At 42.4% G+C, this 24274-nt stretch overlaps 1 protein-coding gene across 24 annotated transcripts in view; it reads left to right on the top strand.

Moving 5' to 3' along the window:
- LOC124179485 (calcium/calmodulin-dependent protein kinase type II alpha chain) overlaps nucleotides 1-24274 on the top strand; it is a 94974-nt gene that overhangs the window by 772 nt on the left and 69928 nt on the right. The gene's annotated exons all lie outside the window — the stretch shown is intronic.

Below are 24274 nucleotides of genomic sequence, written 5' to 3' on the forward strand. Positions count from 1 at the left end.
TCGCCCGCCGCGGCTGCTGTACCCCCGCTAGCCGCCGACTGATATCTCCCATGTCTCTTTAGCCCGCCGTCGAGAGAAGCGATCGCAGTTAGCAAGCTAGAAGAGCGGGGACAGCCGGCCGCCGACGTACGTTTCGCGACATGCAGACACCCAGGCATGCACACGCGCATGGATATCGCTCTAGCAGACGACGATGACCAAACTGACGCACCGCGGGTCCGGGCGAACACGACTATTGCATTTCGTCTATATTTAAAACTCGCACTTTCTCTCTCTCTCTCTCTCTCTCTCTCTCTCCCTCTCTCTCTCTCATTCTATCCTTTCTCTATCCCTCCGTCTCTTTATCTCTATCTATCTATCCGTCTATCTCTGTTTCGGCGGCCCGGAGGCTATATATAATAACAGGCCAAAGCAACGTCCGAAGTCGAAGTCGATCGAGTCGCGCGTTTTTCCTCTCCATTTCTCTGTCCGACCGCAGTCTCTTTCGCCACTGATTACTATTACCATTGCGATAAGAGAAATTGGGAATCATCTAAAGATCCGTGCGAACGAAACGCTCGCCGAGATCTGTCGTCGAATCGATACCCGCGACCTGCAGCCACGTTCGTACTCGTCGTGCAGGTGGTTCGAGTCTCCGGCCAAATCGCGAATCCTCGTCTCGACTTTGCGCCAAAGTTTCCGCAATTGAAACATGCCTGCATATCGTCGACGCTGACATGCATTCTCGATATTCGTCCCGAGAATTTCGAAATCGAATCTTCGTCGACTCGCCCTCGCCCTCGTCTCGGACAGACAACCCCGTTTCACAACGATCTCCACTCCACCCTTCTACCGTAACTTGTAACGTAACGCGATATATATCGCGGCCGAATTGTAGAATGAGAAAAGTGTGATAACACACTATGGACCACACCCTCTTTCGCAAAACCACCCCTGCATTGCAGCCGACGCGGTCGAGGTGTGCTTTTTATTCTTCGATGATAAATTGCGTGTCTACTTGCGGTTCGAGTTTTCATTTTTTTAAATATTCCAGCACACACAGGCGAGTCTGACGTGTTTTTTTTTTGTTTTTTGTCAATTCAACGCAATTTACCGGCTCGGTACTGTAAAAATTTTTCGCATTCGCACGAATATTCGATGTGAACCGGCGGTCGTACGGGGGTGAAAACAGTGAAAATGCGATCGTTACTCGACGGCTTACCCTTACTGGACGCAACTACTTCTCGACTCTCCGTCTCGATATTGTATATCTGCCGATTGGCGTGCAGGTCAGACGTAGAAAAGTGACGGTAAAAACGTAATTCGTGATTGATTTACGCGCGCGGAAATCATCGAATTGATAATTGGATGGAAAATTGTTCGGTTTCGGTGATGCTGAAAGTCGCGAAGCTTGAATCTCTGTGAAAATAGAAGCCGTGCGAATGTTTCGTGAACATCAGAAAATTCGATTGATCGATGCGTCGGGAAAAATTGTAAAATTCATTTATGCTGGAGAATTGTAGATTACAAGAATAAGGTTAGTCAAAGTTCTGACGTGAGAATGTCGCACGTATGCAATAAAAATATATTGTATATGTATAAAAGTGTAGACTTCATTTCCTTGTTATTATATCTCGTTTTGCTATTCGATACGCGAGTCAAAGATTTGCGGCACGCGAGCTGCGCGCGTAACGAATGTCAAAACGTGTGTGAGGCGTTTCTAATCAAGATTCGCGACGGCAAATTGTTAGCTCGTTGTTGTTGTAGTTTTATTTTTTATTAAATTTGTTTCTTTTTTTTTTTTTAATCTTTCTATTGAATGGAATATTAGCACGATCGTAAAAAGAGAGCGAAAAAAAAAAAAACTTGAAACAGAAAGCGAAACAAAACAATTTTCCAATTCGTCGCTACCGTTTATAATTGTGCATTATATATTAAAACAGAGTTTCAGGATCGGATAGAATTATTATCCAGAGTGCAATTTCCAATTCGTTGGTTCGATAGTTTTAATTAACCTGTAATTAGCGGAGCCTAGAGCAAATGCGCGCATCACGCGCGTCGTCACATTATAAAGTGTAATTTGTACGCGTGGGTGTATAGAAAAGCCATTAAAACGTACCCTGTGTATTTAGGGTGACCAATTTCAATCGACCTGTGTGATTTACTCCCAATTACTTCATAACGAGCAGGTTCTCAATGCTTCAAGATCAAATTCAACGTGTATTTTCGCGACGAATTTTTACATTTATGTCGACATTTTTCACCCCGTGCTTAAAATTGCCAAGTACAGGTATTGAATTTCGCGAATTCAAAGGGAAAGTGAGTTTATCAACGACTTTCTCAACGACGGACGGAAAAACCTTTCTTCCGCGCGCTTTTTATTGTAAGATCAAGTCTGCTAAGGTTTTTGCGGCTTGCGAATTTAACGAGCAGATTCTCTTTCAGCTGCAAACTCACTTTTTCCCCCCCGCGAACTTTGATAATTAGCAAAACGTTGAATTACGTTTAAAAACAATGACAACCGGAGGGAAGTCAGAGGGCAGAAACATTGATCCGAAATATTGTTTCGGAGACGAGCAGTTAGAAAAAATATTTAAACCTCGCTTCTGCGTTAGCTCGACTAATTGTAACTTAGCGATTTACAACAGTTAAATCTTAAATCTTCCACGATTACAAATCATAAGACGTATTATATTTCAAACGAGTGGCGTGAATTGGAAGATAATTTTTGAAAGAAAATAAAAACAAAAAAAAAACTAAAATAAACGCACAGAGATGGAATATATAAGTCATGGTGGATTGGTCGCGACACTGACAAATTACTGCGTCGTTCATTCAGCCTGCGAAATGAAATTGACTGTATCAAATACGGTGTGAAACGTATTACAGACCAAAGAATCAATATGGTTATTTATCTCAAGCATTGTATTTGAAATGTATGATTCGAATAAAAGAGAACGTAAAAAGGCAGAAAGTTTTCAAGTAATTACTAATAAAAAAAAAAAAAAAAACCCCTTGCACATCGTACTCGACAATCAATAAAAAATTTTGCGCCGCATTGCTCAGCGTTATAATTAAAACGACAAGTAAAAACTTTCCGACATGTGTTTCGTGTGGCAATAAATGAAAAAAATTCCCGATAAGGTAGCAAAAGAGAAAAAAAGGAACATGAAATTTCAAACAAATTCTCTTTACACGTTTTTGCTGTACTACAACGTTTGTTTCAACAGCCCCGTTATTATTAAATTGCGTATACGTATAATGCGTAATGTATAATGTATAACGCGTGCTTTCTGCTACATGGCGGGTAACGAAATAATTCCATTGCCCGGTTCTTTGTCTTTTTTGCGATGAAAATAAGGGAAGGGAAGGGAAGTTACCGTTACCGTGGAAAAAAGCATGCTTCATAATTATTTCTAGGGTTCGTTAGAGAAGCGGCACCGCAGCTCTTACATACTTTGGCTTCGGGTTCAAAAATACATTCGACACAAAGTCACCCGAGGTCGCAGGTATGCGCGCGCCAATTAGGAAGAGTCCGCGTTGTCCGTCTCCAACTGACGAAAGAAATTTCAATTTTACTTCTTTTTTTCTCGCCTTTTTCTGGCCTTATTTCCCCTTCCGCTCCTTCGTTTCCTTCACAATTCTTTTGTCTCATCTTCTTTTGATTTTCCCTACAGTTTTCAGGGTCAGAGATAATTTCACATTCCATATCCACGTCGTCTGCACAGAAGCGCTTCGCGTGCATAGTAAAAACAACAACAACAACAAAAACAAATAACAATAAACGTAGATAGTTGCAGATATATTATAACGAAACTTAGATGCGCTATTGAATTCGTGCGAATGCCGATACAAGTTGAAGGAAAATTATCATCCCCCTCGCTGTTTGCGGTGATGATAAAATTAATATTCAATTAACCGATGCTGCATAGTTAGGGATGAAAATTAAATGCGTTATTCTGAAAAACTATTCAAACGATAAATTAACGCTGACAATTATTACATATTAATAATTATATATAAATATATTACAAATACACCTCCCAACGGGAATCGAAGTCGCGGTCTATACGTTTTTTTCCCCTCGTTCTTCGGTTTCCAGCATTGATTTCATAACTTATGTACATATAAATGGATATGGATAATAATATAACGCAGAAAAGCAAAGAGAGGGAGAGATCGTTTATAATACCAAAAGCACTCGCAGGTCGACGCTTTAGGCGTTGTGCGAGAAATCGCAATTTTAATTGCTTAGCGTTAATTAAAACTTATTATAATGTCGTGGACGCGCCCGTTGATTCACTCTTCGCAGAGAGATTCGCGCTGTCATTAAATTATTATTATTGTTATTATTGTTATTATTGTTATTATTATCTCTATTGTTAACGTCGTTCTTATTATTGTCGAAGGACCGACAGATACAGTCTTGTCGAACACCCCCGCAGCGTTTCTTTTGTCCACCGGACCCTTTTTTTCGAATCTCACGACGGATCACGAAATTTCGCCCAACATGTATACATATATACCAGAACATGTAATTCATTATTTCATTGAAATTCTCTGACCCTTCAACCCTTATAAAAATCCGGTACAAGTAGGTATGGGGCAAAGGTGATTATAGGAGTTAACGAATCGACGTTCGTTCTGCGAGCTTCTGCGAACTACGGACTACGGACGTTATTTTTTTCCCTCTTTTATTGCAGATTCATCATATACATATACATATATATATATATATTATCTTTTTCATTCTTAAATTCATTTTAATGGGATTTAAAATGACGCCACTATAATTATAGAGGCGTTATCCGTACATGGGCAATCAATTAACTTCCAAATTGCTTCGCGATTCTTTTCTTTGTTGCTTGTTTTTTTTTTTTTTTTTCGTTTTCTTATTTCTTTTCGCGTGTGATTCGCGTAGGTACCATTCAAAAGGTAGTTTGCAGCTGCGGCAAAGGCCTGTTGTTTACGGGTTACGTTCCGGATAATAATTATCGAAGGTATTTGCTCGAAATGAGGTTTACGACCGTCATTTGTGCAACATAAAAGAAAACATCAACCTGCGGCTTACGGGCCAGTGACGAAGGTATTACGCGAAATTTATACGATAGGGTGAAGTGAGGGGGGTGGAGAAAAATAAAAGCAGAACAATGAAACGTGCAATGTTGAATAATGCAGGCAAAGTGAAGAAGGAATGAAGGAAAGAAAAAATTCCTTTTAAAACATCAGGGAGACGGAAAAAAAACTGCCATAATTGCGATTTATTGCTCTGACCGTAATAAAGATTGCCTCCGATATTACACCAAGAAGTTTACACCTGCATTCGTTTTCGAGACGCGACGCAGAAGAAGACGAGGCGGCGTTTCGTCATGTATAATAACGTAATTCCAATGTAAGCAATTTGAAACGAATAAGTTGAGGTTCCCAAGTTTTGTTGAAAGAGCAAAAAAGAAAAAAAAAAAAGAAAAAAAAGCTTGCGACGAATTGCTTCAAAGAAATATCTATCCGACGTCTTTCTACTTCTCGTTCTTAATTAACCGATACTTTGCATGATAAATTCAAAGGTTGTTGCACGCACGCATCGAAAGACGCATTATAACGCGTTTAACGAACCGAAAAATATACGATGTGCGATCTATCATTCTATCAGCTGGTGAGAATTTTGTGCTACGTAGTTGAACCCTCGAAGGTCGAATCGAACCGAATGACGCAACAGCATCGTGCACCACCAGCCAAATAAAGACGACGGATTGATTTTGTTTAAAAGAGTATAAATTATCCATCATTTATGAAACGTATATTGGAATGAAATTGGAATTGGAACGAAGACGAGGTTACACATATTAATATATATACACACACACACACACACATATACATGTATATGTATATATGCATATAACATGACGCAATTCACATACTCGAAGTTAGGATAAGAAGAACACTCGACATCTAGTTCTAGGCTTCGGCAACTCGGCGCTTTACATCGTCTGCATAAAGTTTTTCAAATTTTTACTCAAGGTTCAACCACCCTCTAACCACGTGGAAAGATGCGACAAGCGAAGACGAGGGATAGGAGAGAAAGTTTTCGCGATCACGAATACAGAAGAGGAGGAAAGTAGAGCAGAGAGCGTAGTGTCCTCTGCCACTTATATTCAATTAACCTCGGGTAAATATTTGTGCAAATCGTCGGCATGTCTGTCGAGAGGTAGAAGGAGGGAAGAAAGTTAAAAAATTTATTCAAATCTTAGACGAAAAAACCTGCACAAATACATATATCTATACATACACAATATATAAATTTTTGTACCAAGTCCCGGCTTCATTTTTCGCTCGAAATATATTATTTTCTAAATGCAATTTTGATTCTACTTTTATTTCCTTGCCTTTCTTTATCTACGAATTATACGCTGAATCTGGTGTGACATACGCGCGTTCGAACAGCGGTGATAACAGCGCGTGATATGGTCTTCGATGTATGCATACCTATGTACAATCGACGCGGGTCAATATTTTGATCAAAGAATCTGGTAGCCTATATAAAACGTGGCAGAGAATTTACTATTAATAGCAAAGGCACTGGGCGTCCCAATTTCTCGTAGTCAAGAATAGATCCGGGGGTTGTGAGGAGGTGGGAGGAAAAACCGGCGAGGGTGGAGGAGGGGGGGATGTTTCGATAATGAAAGAGGCAGCCGCGTGTCAATCCTGGTTAGAGAATCACAGAGGAAAGGTCATCGGCGACGTTTATATACCCTGCGTGCGGTCTGCTTGTACCGTCCCTGCATTTTTTTGCACCTAGGAGCTGACGTGTGATAATTTAAAATTGATCGAGAATTATAATTGAATTATACATAAGCTCGTGACAGTCTGAGATGAGCAAAGATGAGAAGAATCGACTCTGTTGTCATTTCTCAGCTATGGCGAATCCCGTTTTGTAAGCGTATAATCTCGCAGGATATTTTTAACAGATCATCGTTACTCCCAAGTTTCTGTAATAAATTTTCGTTTTTTATTTATCAAATGTATGTTTGATATTTTGTTTTTTCTTGATTCTTAAAGTTCAACAGTCGATTCAACGTTGAAACGCAGCTTCCGCCTTTTATTTTCTTTAACCATATTTCGAATAACCGTGTAATACGACTGTGAGAAGAACTTGGTTCGTTATATTGTTTACTAGAAAATTCTAGTAGAATCAGCATCGTTGCAATAACGACGAGAAAATGTGTCGCAAATAATTATTCAGTGTCGTTGACTGAAATTTTTACAGTCAACAATTTATTATTTCACTAACATCGAATTATTGCAACGCTTATGAAAAAATATACCACGAGTGGTCGTAATGAAAAGGAACGGTAACGCGTATTATAAGATGTTGTTCTGGTTAAAGCGACGAAACTCATCGTCATTTTGTGCCCGAAAATGCACTTTTTCTTTGTAATAAATGAAAACGAAAATAGTTAAGGACTCTGCACGCTAATTACAACTGAAAATTTCCCTCAAACGTGCGTACAATTACGCACTAGTGCATGCAGTGAACGACGATTGGATTTTGCGTCACGATTTTACCAAAAAAAAAAAAAAGATGATATATGAACGAGTAAGAAGAGGGGAAAGAATAAAATAAACACAGTAAAGTAGTGACGTGTGAGATACGTAGATAGAGAATGAGAGAGAATGAGACGGAGAGAAACCGCAATCGTTTTCCTATCGTCCGTCAGATCGGTGTATTCCACAGATAAACGAATGAACGTCGAACACTGTGCGACTCTAAGAGCAGCTAGTTAATTGCATGCATTGTGGAATGTTTATACGATCATAGATAGGGACCCGAACTCAACGCCTCTGATTTTTAACGAGCCGATGCAGTGCGATTTTGAAAAGCCAAAACAACCGAGAGATCATTGAAATTTACGATGCCGAAAAGCTTCTCTTTTATGCGGTAGTTAAATACGCGCGAAAACGATATTCAACGTGTAAAGTCGACGAGTTCTCTCTGCAAGTCAGCGAGCCTAGAAGGCACGCGACGATCCAGTGAAGAAACCAAATCGAAAAACTCGTAAATCTATTTGCGGGTGAAATTAGCAAGAAAATCGTAAAATTTATATATATGTAATATATATTATGCTGGTCCAAAAAAAAAGGCTACTGTTTTTTTTTTTTTTTTTTTTTTCAATGGCAATTTTCTATTTTCCATTCAAATAACATGAGGAAATAATTTTAGTTATTTCTGAATTTTGTAGTTCAGTAACGAGGCAATGTACATACATAAATGTTCGTTAAATATTTTTGTAGGAAATTTAATGCTCTATAAAAAAAAGGTCTTTAACAATTTTTTGTTCAAATCGTGTAGAAATCCCTTTTTCGAGATCAACAGCGAAAATACTAGACTTATCACAAAATATTGTGGTCATTTTTTTGCAAAACATTTCAATCCCCGTTAAATCATGTCATTCAATTAATTTTCAACTGGAGCAAATTTATTGTTTTACTAAATAAAGGTGCTTTTAAAATGGAATTGATTCTCACGTTCATTAAGATAATTGACGAAAAGACGTATATTTGGGTAGATCATTTTTCAATGCTTACTTAGAGTACGAAAAATGTAACTAGTACATTATTTTGCCTATATTGATTAGTTGAAATGTATATTTTCGCTGTTAATCTCGAAAAAATTGAATTTTCTCATGTTGATTAAATAGAAAATGGAAAACTGCTTTCGAGAATCACTAGATATTAATATTACCGGCTCAAATCATAAAAGGCGTCTTATTTCCTCTTTCTACGACTATTAAACACGTGACATCGAAAAAAATAAAAAAAGCCGATTTTTTTTTAACCAACTCAATATATATACATATATATATATATGATGTATTTATATACCACACTACAAAATTTTTCATATACTAAGAAAAAAATGAGCCACCGCATTTTTTTTCCCCCTTGCATGTATCCAGAATTATGCATACTAGTGTCTTCCCGGGTTTCGAGGATCGCCCCCGGCTTATACATACACATTACACGTGCTGTCATTGCTTCGGCGATCCGCCATCCTGCGGAGGCCGCTACTCGACTCTGTTCCCACGGGAACTGGAACCGTCCGGATCCTCGCTTTCGCCCCTCCTGCCCTTCACCGACTTTCCCCCGCACGTGTCACACGCTCCGGCATTACAACATCCCGAGAGATTTTTCCGCGCGAACTTGTCGTCTCGATCAATGTTTTCCCTTTGCCTTTAAAGCCCGGCAAAAGCAGAGAGAAAGAGAAGGGACGATATTCGGGAATGTGATTGTGGGACTGAAAATTGTTGGCACGGCAAACAGAGTTAGACGGAATCGATACCTCTTTGTATTAATATACGAATGTACGGGATCAACATTTTTTATTTGTTTCTTTTTTTATTACTTTTTCAGCGAATCTTTGAGAGGAAATCATATAGTACGCAAGCTTTTCACTCTCTATGCCTGAATACGATTTCCTATTTACCTATTCGCAATTGACAATATTAATTGTCTGAAATAAGTTATCCAAGGCATCAATCTGCCACTATCAATCAAATTTTCTCATCCAATTTCGTGCAAATGACGAGTACCATATCACGAAAGAAACACGTCGTAACACGTACAACTTGACGTATGAGGATAAGCGTTTTGCGCCCGTTAATAAGTTCTTGATATTTACTTTGAAACGTTCTCAACAATTCCGGCAAGTCAGAATTTCGAGGGAGAAAAATACGTACCTACCATTCTGTTGAAATAACAGAGGAACTGTAGTGAGAGAGTGGGAGAAAGAGAAGGGTGGGAAACTAGAGTGGGTGATATCGGTAAGAATACATCAAACGAACCTAAGGAGAGATTTATGTGGCCTTCACCGTAATTTCATTTCACTTCTCAGATTATACCTTTCGACACAATAGGGTAGAATTGTTTTCGGAAAGGTTTTCTACATCCGCAGTTTCGTAGGTTATAAAAATATCCGAAATTTCGAACAGGGCCGTAAAGAATCGGCACACTTCCAACGCTAATCCAAGAACAGTGCCTTATAAACCAGCACCCCCGTGTTCAGATACCTAATAATAATCGAGCCGTCGAAATTCCCTCAATGCCACGCACGTGTCGCTTAATATATCATTCGATGAATCCATAATATATACATGTAATCGTACGTGTAGCCGACCAGAAGTAGAAATATAACTCCTCTATGCGTCGGGGCGAGCAGTTGGTTCGCTTCTATAATAGAGGACTGCGGAAAGTTCCCTGCGGAACATATTCGGCTAAGAAGGAGAATTTTACGATCAAATATATTTTCGAGATGAATTTCCCGTCCCTTTCCATTCCCTCTCCACCCCCGACATGTCAACCGTTTTCCACCGTACGGTCGCAGGATGACATTTATATCGTAGAGAAGAAAAAGTTATACTCTCGCAGCTATGACGGCAGTTATGACGGAGGCGGTGCTGCAAAAAGCCTCGAATAACCGCCGTTATTCCCCTCTTACACCAGGCTCGGTTACGTAACATAGCTTATACGACACTCGTTCCAAGACGTCAAATAACCTCGCGATAAAAGTACTGTTTTTTTTTTTTACAAAAATTTAAGGAAAAAATGAAGAAGCTTTCGATTTTCGTTTCGATGTCAAATATTTCTCACACACGTTCGCGCCCGTCCCTAATTTTCCTCAACATCCGGACAAATTAACCGAACGAGGAAAACTTGATCAGGAGGATGATCCCTGTGTAATAAGGAAAGTATTCGATCGTTCGGGTCTCGAGTTTAGGACCCTCCGGGACGCGTCGCGAGGTGTATGATTCGGGGATCGGATATCCGGGGATCTGATGAATTTCCCGACCCGGGTTGGTACCGGAAGAAGACCGACGGAGGAATGAGGGTGAAGGGGAAAAGTCAAGGTACCCTCGTAAATGAAAGGGAGGGAGCGCGTATGTGTGTGTGTGCGTGTGTGTGACACCTCGTAGGACACAGAAACAGACATCTATATCTACATTTGGTGCAGGATCCAGGCACTTTTCTCGCTGGGTCAATAGCGCGAGCAACGCGGCCAAAAATTCGATGCTTGCTTGGATGCTTGCGCAGAAGAAAACGAAGAACAAGAAGAAGAAGATGAAGAAAAAGAATAGGGAAAAGGAAACAGGGATGACTGGCAAACCCGGTCGACAGCTGTCGAATCTCACGATACTCGGGGAGCTATCCTGGAACAACCGAGTGATTGTCCTTGCTGGTTATGCCCAGCACAGCCTCTTTTTATCCGCAGCCTTTTCAACCGGCGACAATTTCGGTAGCCTATTTTTGTTTCTTGCACAGTTTTAAGTTTTCCGCGCTGTAAGGTTCAACGCGGAGTTGATTCCTGATTGCGATTTTAATTACACCCCCCCCCCCCCCCCCCCCCCCACTTTCTCTCTTCCTCTTGCAGGAGTTTCTCATTAAAGTTGATGAAAAATTAAACGCAGCATCATCCGCACCTCGGTTAAGTTTCCGGACGAACCGCTGCTTTGTTATTTTACGAAGGGACGTGAATTTTCCGGCCAATCTGAACCACTAAGTCATCGGCAGAGAGGATTTTTCCTCCCCATTTTCTCCCTCGCTGCTCGGTAGCGGAGGTTTCGCGTCAATTTTACGATTATGCACCTGACCGGCGAATCAGGAGGCACTCTGTAATTCGACAAGCGTAAAAGTGCAGGATGCGATCGACGTCGCTGCGGATTTCCACCGACAGATAAATCTTCTTGCCGTGTAGAAGCGGATGCAGCCGCGAAACATGCGCATTAATTGAATATTTTCTTCTTCTCCGCTCAAGTCGCGAAGCATTATACGCGAAGTATAAACCGATTCGAAACACAGCCGTTAACGTTGCGCGCAGCGACAGACGGAAAGCGATGATCGTTCTTCAGGCAATGCCATTTGTCATTCCGTCAGACGTTGCTACGTACGCGATATACATTACTCATGCGTGCATTGTATTACACGTTTGGTTGTAACGGAATCGAGTGTATATAGGTAACGTAATACGCGCGGAACAATTGCAGTTGAAAATAGATTTGCTCTCCCAGCAAATTGAGCAACATCACTCGCATGATCTGCATATCGCGGGGTTATATCGGAAGGTCAATTTCGTTAAGCGAATTAAATGAGTAGCTGTGTACCAATTACTGTTGTTCAACAGCGGCGTAAAATAAAGAAACGCGAAAAAAAGAACGATACCGACAGAAACAATTACTCGGGGTCTGCAACCCTGCGGGTGCCGTATCATGCTCAATTACACGTTTAACCTGCGACGATGAGTGGATAATGTGAAAAAAAAAAAAAAAAAAATCAACGGAGAAAAAAAAAACTAATGGTACAATCGCACGTAAGAGTGGCGCCGGAATTTTTTCTACCGCTCTTTTTTTTATTCTCAACATTATTCAGAGCCTGAGACTTATGTAAAACTAGCTCTCGTGACAAATGGAAAAAAAAAGAGGAAAATAAAATATACGAAACGCGGTGTATACACTCTGCATTAAAACTGGGTGCGACAGGTGTCAATGATTGTCCTACCGTTTGTTCGATAAAAGAGGTTTTTTTTATTCTATAATTTTTTATTTTTTTTTTTTAGTTTTCTTTCTTTCCTTTTTCCACAGCACGCAATATACTCAACGTTATACAACATGCTGCGCGTATATCTCTACATATTACATTTACATCAGGTTTTTCGTTGTTTTTCAAACGTGAAGCAACGTCAGCTGGGAAGGAAACACGCGTTGAAACTGATCCCCTAACAGACCTTACAGCTATGTTTGAATATAAAACTGTAAAACGTTTTTCCAATGCAAAGGAATGAGCGCCGGGCGATATTTTTTTTTCTTAAAAACGGGTTCGTATAAATCCTGTGGTAGGTATTACAAGGTTGCGATAACGAGTATAACGGGGAATAAGGATCGCGATTATAAGCGAGCCAGCGACCGATCGTTCTGGCAAAATTTTCTGGCCGTCGTCCAGCCGCGGCGATGTCAGTTTTCTTTTTATTGTAACAGTTTACATTGAATTATAGGCGGATTTGTACACCGTATAATAAAAACATATATTATTATAGTGAGTGTACGTAACGGATGGTTTTTCACAGCTAATCCGGATAGAAATCTCCGGGGTGTTGAAAATCTCGCGCGGTTTATCGAAAGTAAGAAACTTATTGTTTTCTCTTTCAATTCAGTCCTATGCAGAAAAGCGTAAAAGAAACACAGACAACAATCTTGAAGCGAATTATTATCGCTACTACGATAAAAAATACCACGCATATCCTGATTTTGTTTTTCTTTTCCATGCGAAGAAGCAGCGTAGTGTATAATAATTCCGATAGACCAATGTGGTTTCCTTATCTGTTGTACCGTCACGTAGAAACTCGGGCGAATGGAGTAGAAATGGAATGGGAAGTCGGCTTCGGATCGATGTAGGTACCCTACGCATTTTCGAACAATGCTGCACGGAGAAACAATCAGTAAGAATATACGCGTCCGTGATTTTATCGGAATCGGTAATTTCCTGTTAGTCTGCTCGGTTTGACTTGATTCATATCACTTTGCTTATCGAGATTTGTCAACCGGGTAACCACGCACACAAGGTGTATAAAGCACCGCGAGTTATAGGTATTATATATATACATACATCTATGGTATTACATACGTACAAGGTCTTCCATAATATCGAGCTCGGGTGAGCCTTCGGAATTGAATTTGATTGAAATATATATGAACGAGACATATATATGACTTTGAATGAATTTCGATAGTTCGTTCCGTAAACAAAAATTGATCAGCTACCAGGTTTCATAGAAATATCACAAAGTTTTGCAGTTGAGAAACGAGAAACGGTATTGCGTACGGTATATAATGAAAAATACAATCGCAATTGTTATATAACATGTGTATGAAGTCTTATTTATGTGCAGAAAAAACGAAGCGCAATAATTGCACGTTCAATTGTGCAACTGTTTCCTTTCGCATAGACACACACATGCACGTATTTGATACGGTAAGTAACTGCGCTTAATTTCAATCAGTGTCGATACGAAATCAAGACGTCGTTAAAATTAAATTCGGCACGTCGTGAGGCAATTTAAAAGATCGATGACATCGCAACGAGGCCCGGCAAATGTTCGCGAACGTAGATACCTACCTACTTCTAGATCGCAATGCTGATGAATGGGCTTGACTAAATTAGCGCCATGCGGTAAACGTGATAGGCGTTAATTCAGCCCACGGCAAATAGAGAAGTATAAAAAAGATAAAGGAAAGAAAAAGAAACGGGCGAGTAAATTGCAACAATTTTGGCTGTAAAAATTGCTGAGTAATTTTCACCGCTGCAGCGGCAATCGATTGGTAGTTGGACGATTTTTTTTTGGTTTTTCTATCATCGCCGTGTTTTTGCGAGCCTCGAATTTCGAATATTAAATGCCTCGTGCCGCATATCTTGCGGTGCGTATTAATTGCGCACGGTGGTGAAAAACATGCACTTGCAGATCACCCGGTGTACGATCGTCACAGAGTACACAACGTACGATAATAGGCTCGGAGTTTTTCTTTTCGTTTATGCATCGAGGAACGCGGGCGGATAATTTGTAAATATACACGTATGCGGGGAAGGTGGCTGATACACAGCGGCTCGAAGCGATGTTCGGCTATTTATTCTTCGGCATGTCTAAAAATAGTGGATTTCTAGCGGGAAAATAGTCGAGGGGGGGTCACTACTACGCGACCTAGGGAACGGGAACTCCGATTCGGGTCGACCGCGACGGAATGGAATGAAGTGAAATGAAACGAAGCGGATTGTCGTGTTTGACGTTGTTACGAATGACTCGGTAGAGAAAACCAATCGATCAAAGCCTTTTAATTTAACGAGACGAGCTACGCAATCATTCGTTAGTTTCTCAACGAGTCCGATCGCCCGACGAACCTATCGTACAAATGCGTACCGTAAGAATTATCGATACTTCGATTCAGGTTTTTTGCCTCTTCGAGTCGACGCTGATTCTCCGCCTCCTTTCCTCGTTTACTCCTTTCTTTTTCCAAACCCCGCGAATCCGACACGTCCAACAGAGAACCAACCGCGATAGTTTCTAATATTACACGCTGATAGTTCTGCCTACACGCACGGAACACACCGAGAATAAACAGATGGTGGATGGGATATTTTTGCGGTAGAAATGTCAACCGTTCCGCCGGATCATAACTGGCCTAAATTTACGCACGCCACCTTCAATCTGCGATCAAGATATCCGCTGGGTCATCTTCGGCACGGAATCTTGTTCATCGGTTGACGCGATCGATTGAAGTTTATTTTTCCACTCGCTCGGGGTTATTTACGAACATTTCATGCGACAAAAAATTACCATCTTTTCAAGATTTTCACGTATTTATTTATACACAAATATTGTAACGTACCTCGTACGCCTGGATGAAACTGCAAGGCAAGCCGGTACTTTTTGCGTTTTCACATCGAAATCTCAGGAAACACGACGTCACATGTCACACTGCTGAAGATACGTTCGATCACTTCACCATGGGAATCGAAAGGCTGATTTAAGCCACCCACGACGTGGGAGGAGAATCTTACACGTCTTGTTATCTTGCTCGAATCACACTCGGTACATCGGAGACTCGGTTGTCGAGTCAGAGGCGACAACGAGCGAACCTTACACCCTTTTGACCCGATCCCGTTATAATTTCGCCGAAGGCTAGACAATTTACTCACGTATTACAGGAGGGTATACCTTGCCTACCTATTCCCGACGGACACTCGCTCACTACTGACGAGCTTCATTCAATAACACGGGGTTTACGGGCAAGGGAAAATTTCGTAAACACGCTCAAAGTCTAGAGCAAAGTCAATACGTCGGGCAGCGCGGTAAACAGACGAGATGATAATTCTTTTAACCGATCTCGATTATTCCTTTCCAGTTAACGCCGATTGCTACCTCATTTTGTTTAAAAAAAAAAAACGAACGTTTGCTCAAGTTATTTTACTCTCATTAATTTATTTCTTCATACGAATTCGACAGCGATTCGATTAAGACAATTAATGACGAATTGACGACTTCCGTGTGTACAGTTAGCGGTATACGGAGAAACGAAATAATCATTCTCTGTACTCAATCATACATCAGTTCCATGCCGTATTCATCGGTAAAAGCACACGAGCAATGACGTCGTTTTATCGGTTTTCGATTCAGCAGCGGCGATCGTTGAATCCTGCATATTATTTCTGTAGGAAGAGCGCGTCGCGTTGCGTCGTAACTGCCAAGAAGGTGAACGACACGTCTGGGTAAGTTGGACGTGTAAGGCGATACAAACTCGAACAAACGTCGCGGGACAACTTCGGTAACAAGGATAACTAGTTTCGCCATGTCTGTTCGACGGAAACACGTCGCGACGGTTTTGACCACGCGTGAATGAGTCACAAGCACGGCACCTAAACGAGTCGAAATATACTCGAGGACTGACGACGAATACTACCGATCCTCAGCGACTGGGGGACATTTGGTAAAGTAAACACCGCAAGGACAAGAGACCTTGACTCTGACCGTCCGAGGATGATTACCTGCGGCAATAAAAGATCGCAGGTACTCGCCGGTTTATGGGGTGAAGTCGGAACGTTCGGAATCCAGCTAATTTATAACGGGCTTTCCGATTATTGTCCGTACTCTCAAGCTTTTCAGCTTGTGCGGTCGGAGCCGAGACGCGCTGAATACAGTCGACGTACCGCTATCTCTACAGCCGATTTTTATCGTCGAGGACAAGTACGTCAATAAACGTTTAGCACAATGCCGAAGGTATGCCACGTCGATCCGATCGCCTGCACGACCAGTCATCCGGTTGGGAATGAATGGCCCCTGATCAATCGCGACATTTCCCCTTCGGGATTATCCAAGATAGTACGTCTCGCCTCAGTTTCGTTTGACAGTTTCACTGAGAGGAAAGAGAGAACGGGCGTCCTAAATATCGCTAATCAATGTTAATGCCTCGCGTTTGGGGCTTTACGCAGTTTCGATTGGGCCACGTTTCTTGTTCGTGTTTTTCAGTGACGGTAATTACGTCACTTTTGTCGGCTGCAAGTATCTGCAAGTGCAGTCTATCGTATGTCGGTGACACCTGTTTCTACCATCATTCCGGCAATTCGTATCATCGTTTAATTTTCCTTTTACCCGTCGCGAGGAGGAATCCCGCGAATAAGCTTGATTTAGTTGACACGTGCCGCGGTTTGCACAAAAGGCGGATAATAGAGCTGACGGGAAACTGAGCGTGCCGAAAGAGTGAGAGGGAGCGGCGTCGGAGGCGCTTAACTACTTTCCTTTGAAAACCGCAGCGCGGAATTCATCGAGAATAATGATAAGCTGAGCCTCGTACCTCGGCGCAAGGTGATTACTGGTAGTTCTATTTTGGAAGAGCGCGGAGCTTTAATGCACGCGGCTCTGCGGCAATACGAGATCTAACGATCGCGACAACGGCGACGCGTCCACAAAGGCCGAGGAGAGGATACCCGTATTGCTATTTCAGTGCCTGCCTACCCAGTCGTGGGTCATTGTTTTGTTGGTCGGACCAGAGACGAGGATGGACGATGCCGACGGAGTCGGAGATGCGACGGTGTCTTATCAACGACGTCGCTTTCCGAGCGGAGCACGAAGAGGAGCCTCGATCCCGGAAACTTGACGGCCAAATATTCGTGCAATGCATTTATATATTCAAATCTCATCTTTTCCTACTTGCTTACTTTTACCTTATTTTACGAGGTATGCCAAGATAATTTTTACGCGTACAATATAGCCCGTTGTTCGCATGGAAAGAGCGATCTTGGGCTCGCGATTAGAGGTACCGTAAGGATGGTGGAAGAAAGACGTTCGCGGGCGGGTCAAAATCCCATCCGAGAGAATTACGGGTAATTGCCTGTTAGAGGCACATCCTATCAAATACGATCAGGGACTTCTACTGGGAGGGGACTCGAGTATGGAATTGTTTAGATTGAATAAGGGGCAGGTCCGAGTGGGAGATAAAAATAAATTGAGGTAAAGATAAGCGGGGATGGATCGCGGTCGTATAAACGTCGAGATATTAGCGCGAAACGAGATCAAACAATGCTGACCATGTCTTTGATTCTGAACGGCAAGGTTTACGGCCGTATTTAGCTCTCATCTCCATTATTTCATCTGAGTAAATCTACATTCTTCTACATTCGTTTTCTTTTCTTTCTTTTTTACTTCATACTTTTTTCATTATTTTTCTATTCATTTTTTGCTCCCGCCCAAAGAAACGGCCACTCAGATTTCGAGACTGACTTACGATCCGATCTGAAAAATTAAGATTCAACTTCGGCTTGAGCGATAGTGATTTGTTTTGACTCGATACAAGCGTGCCCCGTCAACCTCTTGAGTAAGAGGGGAAAAAACGGAGTGAAGATAAAAAAAAAAAGAGAGAAAAAGAAAAATAAAATGAAAGAAAAAAACGAACAAACAAACGCAACAATAAAAAAGCAGAAACCATTCGAGCATTCAGATTCGAAAGTTGAAACGACGACGACGACGACGACGATGATGATGATGATGATGATTTGATCGCGGCACCTACAGCGAGCGCAACGCCGACACAGGCACAAGACTCTGTATCATTTTTAAGAATCCTGACAGTGTGGCGCACACGGTCCGGGAATGGAAAAGACAAATGTGCCACTAAGCTCGGAGATCGAATCTCGGCTGCACAATGTCGCACGCGTCCCGTTGTGACATAATAAGAGGAAAGTACGACGTTGGGGGACCCCCATTAATCAATTACAATTTCGTAACGTACCGCGCGTATGGCTACCGTTTGATAAAGCGGGATACCTGCAGGCACGGGATGGGAATCGAGAAGTTTTAATTCTTCGTCTCACCGCGATCGATCGATCGTTTGCCTTCCAGATGCAACAAACGGCCGGCCACAAAGCTCGGACGTCGAAATCTCGGGGAAAAATATTATAATTTATTTTTTATTTTATCAGTTACGTACCCGCGCGGAACTGACCGGTATTATTATTGCGCCTGTTCGTGCTGTTTCTAAAAAGTAGACGCAAGTTTGTTTATTTCGGACTATCCTCTCGGTCGCTCTGGTATATCGTGGCTCCGAGCCAAGACGCTGTGGAATCTGCGGTCGTGGATAAAATATTGGCAAAGAAGAAAGAATATTTAGGTAATGTTACACTTGTACGAATATACTTCACGGGTCCGCTGTTCATTGTTATTGCGTATCAATGTTATTTTTATTTTCTGCATTTCAACACGCACACGCGCACCCGTCGGCACGATTTCATCGAAAGAGAGAATCCGCTCGACGAAATCATCGACGGCGATTAAAAATGACAGGTGCGTCCCTCGCCTTTGATCCGGGAGACGGATTTAACGAAGTTGACGCGATTGTTTAATTCTGGTATGTTGGAAGAAAAAAAATCAAATAAATAATTCCCACGCTAGGGCAAACGACGTCAATTAATAAGAAGCCTGTTGTTCTAAGCGCCGGCTGGTCTCTTTGCAGCATGACATCTTTTAATTTAGATTCCCTTCGGTGATACCGGCGTTTCTCCAAACTCGCGGGTCATTGTCTCTCAAGGTGCGTTACACACGAATGCCGACGAGGTTAAATTGCGAAACCCACGAAAGTCTAGAGGCGTGTATCAATCGCGACCACACCGTACTCGGCGTGACGAAATCACCCAAGCGTTCCGACGATGCGTAAAAAAAGAAAAAAAGCTCAGCATCGATTCCTTACAAGGTTAGAATTCGATTCCCGTTACCCCTTTTTCTCCAGAATTAGCTAATGACACATCGTTAATTTGCTCGGCGCAGGTTTTACTCGTTATCGATCTACCGGCGACAGGTGGGCATGAAAAAACAACACTCCCGTCATTTATGCTTTGTGTGGCCCCGCGAACGTATCGCTGAGCTCTATGAATGACCGTCTCGTTTTATCGGTCATAATTTCACGGTATGACAAAATGAAAAAAAATAAGAGGACTAAAAGCAGGGTTAGGGTATATATATATATATACATATATATGTATATATGTATATATTATCGCGTCCATTGTCGTCCCCGAATGGAATTGAGCGTGGTTCCCCATCCCCCCTTGGCAAGAAGAACTTTCTAAACCGACTATCTTCGTTCTCAAATGATATTTCATAAGGCTTACTCTCCGACTTCGACTTACCTGCCCCCCCGCCATTTCAAGTGAGACTCTTATCCGATTGAATTTGCTAATTCTTCAATCTCGACGACGTGTGCTGGTACAAAGCGTCTGTTTCATTTCGCTTCAAGATCAAAGATACCGGGGACATCTGATGCATTCATAAACGATACGTACGTACGTACGTATATTATATGTAGTTAGTTGGCTCATTGCGCAACGTTTCACAACACGCGTTCCTTTTCTAGTTTCGATTCGTTTCGTTCCCTTGACTCGTCTGTCTCTCTTCGTCGATCAATCCCAGAAGGTCGACGTCAAAAGCGTCCACACGTCCATTTCGAACGGACGAATGATTCCCCAGAGTCTAGTTGGATCATCATCCGGAGGGGAGAACAATTTTTGCCCGCCCCTCTCATCAGCTGATTTCGTTTTTCTTTCGCCTTGTCAATCGGTGATTGGTCAACCGATCAATTTCACTGGCGTTGCGAGAGCAAAAAAAAAAGAAAAAAAAAATCATCGAGGATCATAATTTCGTATAATGCTGTACAAATACAAGGCACAGACCGAGAGATGCAGAGATTCGGAAACTGTCCAGCGAATAGAGAGGGAAGATGCGACATGGTCCCGAAATCGGTGCAGGCTCTTGATAATAAAATCTGCCACGGATGGATGCGAACTGTGTACGACGTGTAAGTGAGATAGGGATGCAAGTGTGCTGCACGTAACCGATAAATAAAAATGAACACGTGAGCTGTACAACACGGCATTGATCCCACTGCGAGTTAAACCAATTTACGGTCTCTGGAGCGGAGAATTGAGGAGACGCGGGTACGCGGGCGTAGCTAACAAAGCTATTGAAATGCAATTTGGTATGGATTCTTTGACCGGATCATTGGACAGAAATCAATGTAGACCAAGCCGGTGTATTAATACACTGTGCGGCTGTATTCACGAGCATTAAGAGAGCACTGAATAGTGTTCAATCAGGATTTAATTACACAAGAACACTGACGTCTTATACGATTATAATTACGTATCGATCCCGTCGAAGGATGATATTTTCTCGGCGACCGGCAGCGCCGGGCTGTACATTTAACAATTGAGAGATCCTTACCGGGCACAATGGCCTGCACTGGGGTTAACTGATCTATTATTGCGTGCCGAGACGAATCTATATCTCGTTAACTATAATACGCTTTGGATAAGCTTCGAATGTATTCAAGTCTAGCTATCCGACGTATCTTTCAAGCGTTTGACGTCGGTGTTCCAATGGATAGCGAAGCGGTATCGCAGACCCTTTGACCCTCCATCTCCTCATCCCCATCCTCGCCTCTCGGAACGAGTAAAACAGACGTTTCGGACGATTCCATTCACTCCCGCTGCTCCGTCCTCGTCTTTGTTTTTCACATCGCGATATAATTCCCATTATCACTCTTGACACCATTGTAAAACACAAGTATCATTTTCGGAATGAAGCTCTAACGTCATCCACAGATTCACGGCGAAATATTCGCGGCAAAATTTGTTCTTTATTATATATCAGAGTCCACAGGATAGTCGATGGAGGTAAATATCATTTGTCTGTATAAGAGGAAGAAGAAGAAGAAGAAGAAAAGAAAGGCTTCGTCAAAGCTCGGCTCGCAAATGGAGACGCAGCTTTCGAAACTCAATTTAGAAGTTTGCGGGGAGCGGGAACCTGAAGGAAAGTCGGACGATTGAGTTTTCTTACCCTTGAGCCGGGATCGGCGGCTTGCGCGAATCCTCCCCCCTCTCCCAGCCCATTTTCCCACGTCCTCTTCTTAGCACGGTTAACTTTGATCTACCTTTTTTTTCCTCTCGCCGTACTTCTCTTCGGCAAGAATACCGAGGCTTCGGCAATTATCTCTACCAAGGCTCTAATCATACCAATTCAGTTTCGGACTTCGGTCAGTGGAACGGCGTGAGTTCCGTGAGAACGAACGAACTTGTTCGATACGATGGTTGAGATGCTCGACGTCGCGAGTTCAACTTTGCAGTAGCTTGCGAATACCGGCGTACGCTTGTTTTTCTCCGCTGCTATTGAACGCAAGATTTCATTAAATCCTACGACCTGAATTCGGAAAATTGCGAGGAAGCTCAAACTATGAATCGTTGTCGATCAATCTTACACTTTTCACGAGATTGAAGTTAGTAACTTTATCGTAACGGAGCGTTGAGGAAAAATTCACTAATTTGCATCTTCGTACTGACTCTGGATGTGTCAAGTTTTTTGGAATGTAAGATTCCATGATTTTCTTTTTTGCTTTACACCCTCCTCAAGCTGGAAAATAACAATATTTACGAGGCTGAAGTTAGTAACGTTGATGTATCGAAGCGTTGAAACGAAAATTTGCACCTTTCGAATACCTGAAGAAATTGAATTTACAAAATCTGATTTTTCTGACGCTGTATCAACGGTTTACTAAATTTCAACCAATCCTGAAGTTGCAAAACAACGATTTTTTCCAAATACGCATCACTGCAATAGCATTACAAACTTCAGCCTTATCAATTTTCAGCTCATTAGAAATGCGTGACGTCGTTGTATAACCATGGAAGGTGGTTCGCTCCTTGGTGTACAGTCTTCTGGTACAGCTTGCAAGCTTTGCTGCAATCTGTGGCAGACTCGTGGGAACCGTTTGCACAAGATTCTCGCCCAGCTCGCGGAGCGCAAGTTATTAACAACTAAATTACCCCATTCTCATAATTATTCCACGTCGCCTTAATTGGCGTTCAAATGAGACGCGTGCTTTCTTCGCTCGATCGCTCGCGGATCATAGATCCTCGGCAGAGATTAATTCTAAGAAAGTTTGTCCCTGTTTCAATCCGCAGGCGTCCACCTCGAACTTCCGCAAGGATATCCGAGGGGTCTTCGCAAATTTTTACAGTGCACGCGACGAGCGAAATGCAGATCTCGAGTGAAACGTATTTGCATAACAAAAGTGTTCGAGGATCAGTCCCTGGTTCCAACCTCGAACACAGGAGTAAAAACTCGGAACGAGAAGAGCGAGCAATGTTCCCGGCACTCCGTTTCCTCTTGGCTGTTTTTTTCACTCTCGGGTACATCGTACCTACGGTTGGCAATCCTGGCTGGTATGCAGTTCGGGGGATGCATCAGCCAGTCGGCGCAGGAGGGAAAGTTTGACGGCCTAGATTCCAAAAATATCCATTCGCGGTGAAAACAATGCATTCAAGTTTTACTCACGGGCTGTAAAACTTGGCGGGGAAACTACCGAGTACAGCGGTGCTCCGAGGGCGGAATCGGGGATGAGAAAGGAACGAGCCGGGGGAAAAAAGTCTTGGGTATCCGCTCGGCCCGCGCCTTTGTTCCATCTTCTACTGGTTTTAATCAAGCGACCCGTTGTCGGCGGAAAAGTCGCGGCGAGGGCGAGCTTCCGTTATGTCCTTGAAATTAAACATTTCTACCATGCTTTCGATTTAGCGAAACGTTGTAGTCCCGGTTCGTTTCTCTTTTGTTCCTCCTCTTCGCTTTTCCATTTTTCATCGGTTACCCCGCGCGGCTTTTCAAGCTCTGAAAAAATTCATGACGCACGGTGAGTCGAGGAAGCCGATTTCCGCCGCCTACTTTCAAGGTTCGGATATTTCGGGAAGGGAGGAACGAATTCATTCGTTTCATGAATTCTTCATACTGACGTGAAATCGTCCGAATGATTTTTGCGCGGGTGCAGGTGCGGGCATTTTTTACTTGCACGCGGGCAGTTTCGAAGGCCTGAATCGCAACGCTCGTCGAGTGCCTCCGACATATTTAACGAAGCTCGCCTTTACACGCGTGCCCGTTGGATTCGTAGCGCGTGTACATTTCGAGCCTGCGAGGATCGGAGCGTTGAATTTTTCCTTACCTTTGGGCCTTGTCCTGCACACGGGTACCGTTGGTTGCACGTGGGTTTCAGCCGCGGCCACGGCGGCCGATTGCATATTTATAAGCCGCGTGGAACATTCGGCAGTTTCATGAATACCTGAAATCCTAAACCTCGGTAACTTTCAACCCGTAATTTTTAGGCTTTGCGCGGTCGAACGAAGAAGGTAAAAAGGTTCGAAAGAAGAGGGTAAAAATGTGGATACT

The sequence above is a fragment of the Neodiprion fabricii genome, chromosome 1 (assembly GCF_021155785.1).
Source record: "Neodiprion fabricii isolate iyNeoFabr1 chromosome 1, iyNeoFabr1.1, whole genome shotgun sequence".
Classification (NCBI taxonomy): domain Eukaryota; kingdom Metazoa; phylum Arthropoda; class Insecta; order Hymenoptera; family Diprionidae; genus Neodiprion; species Neodiprion fabricii.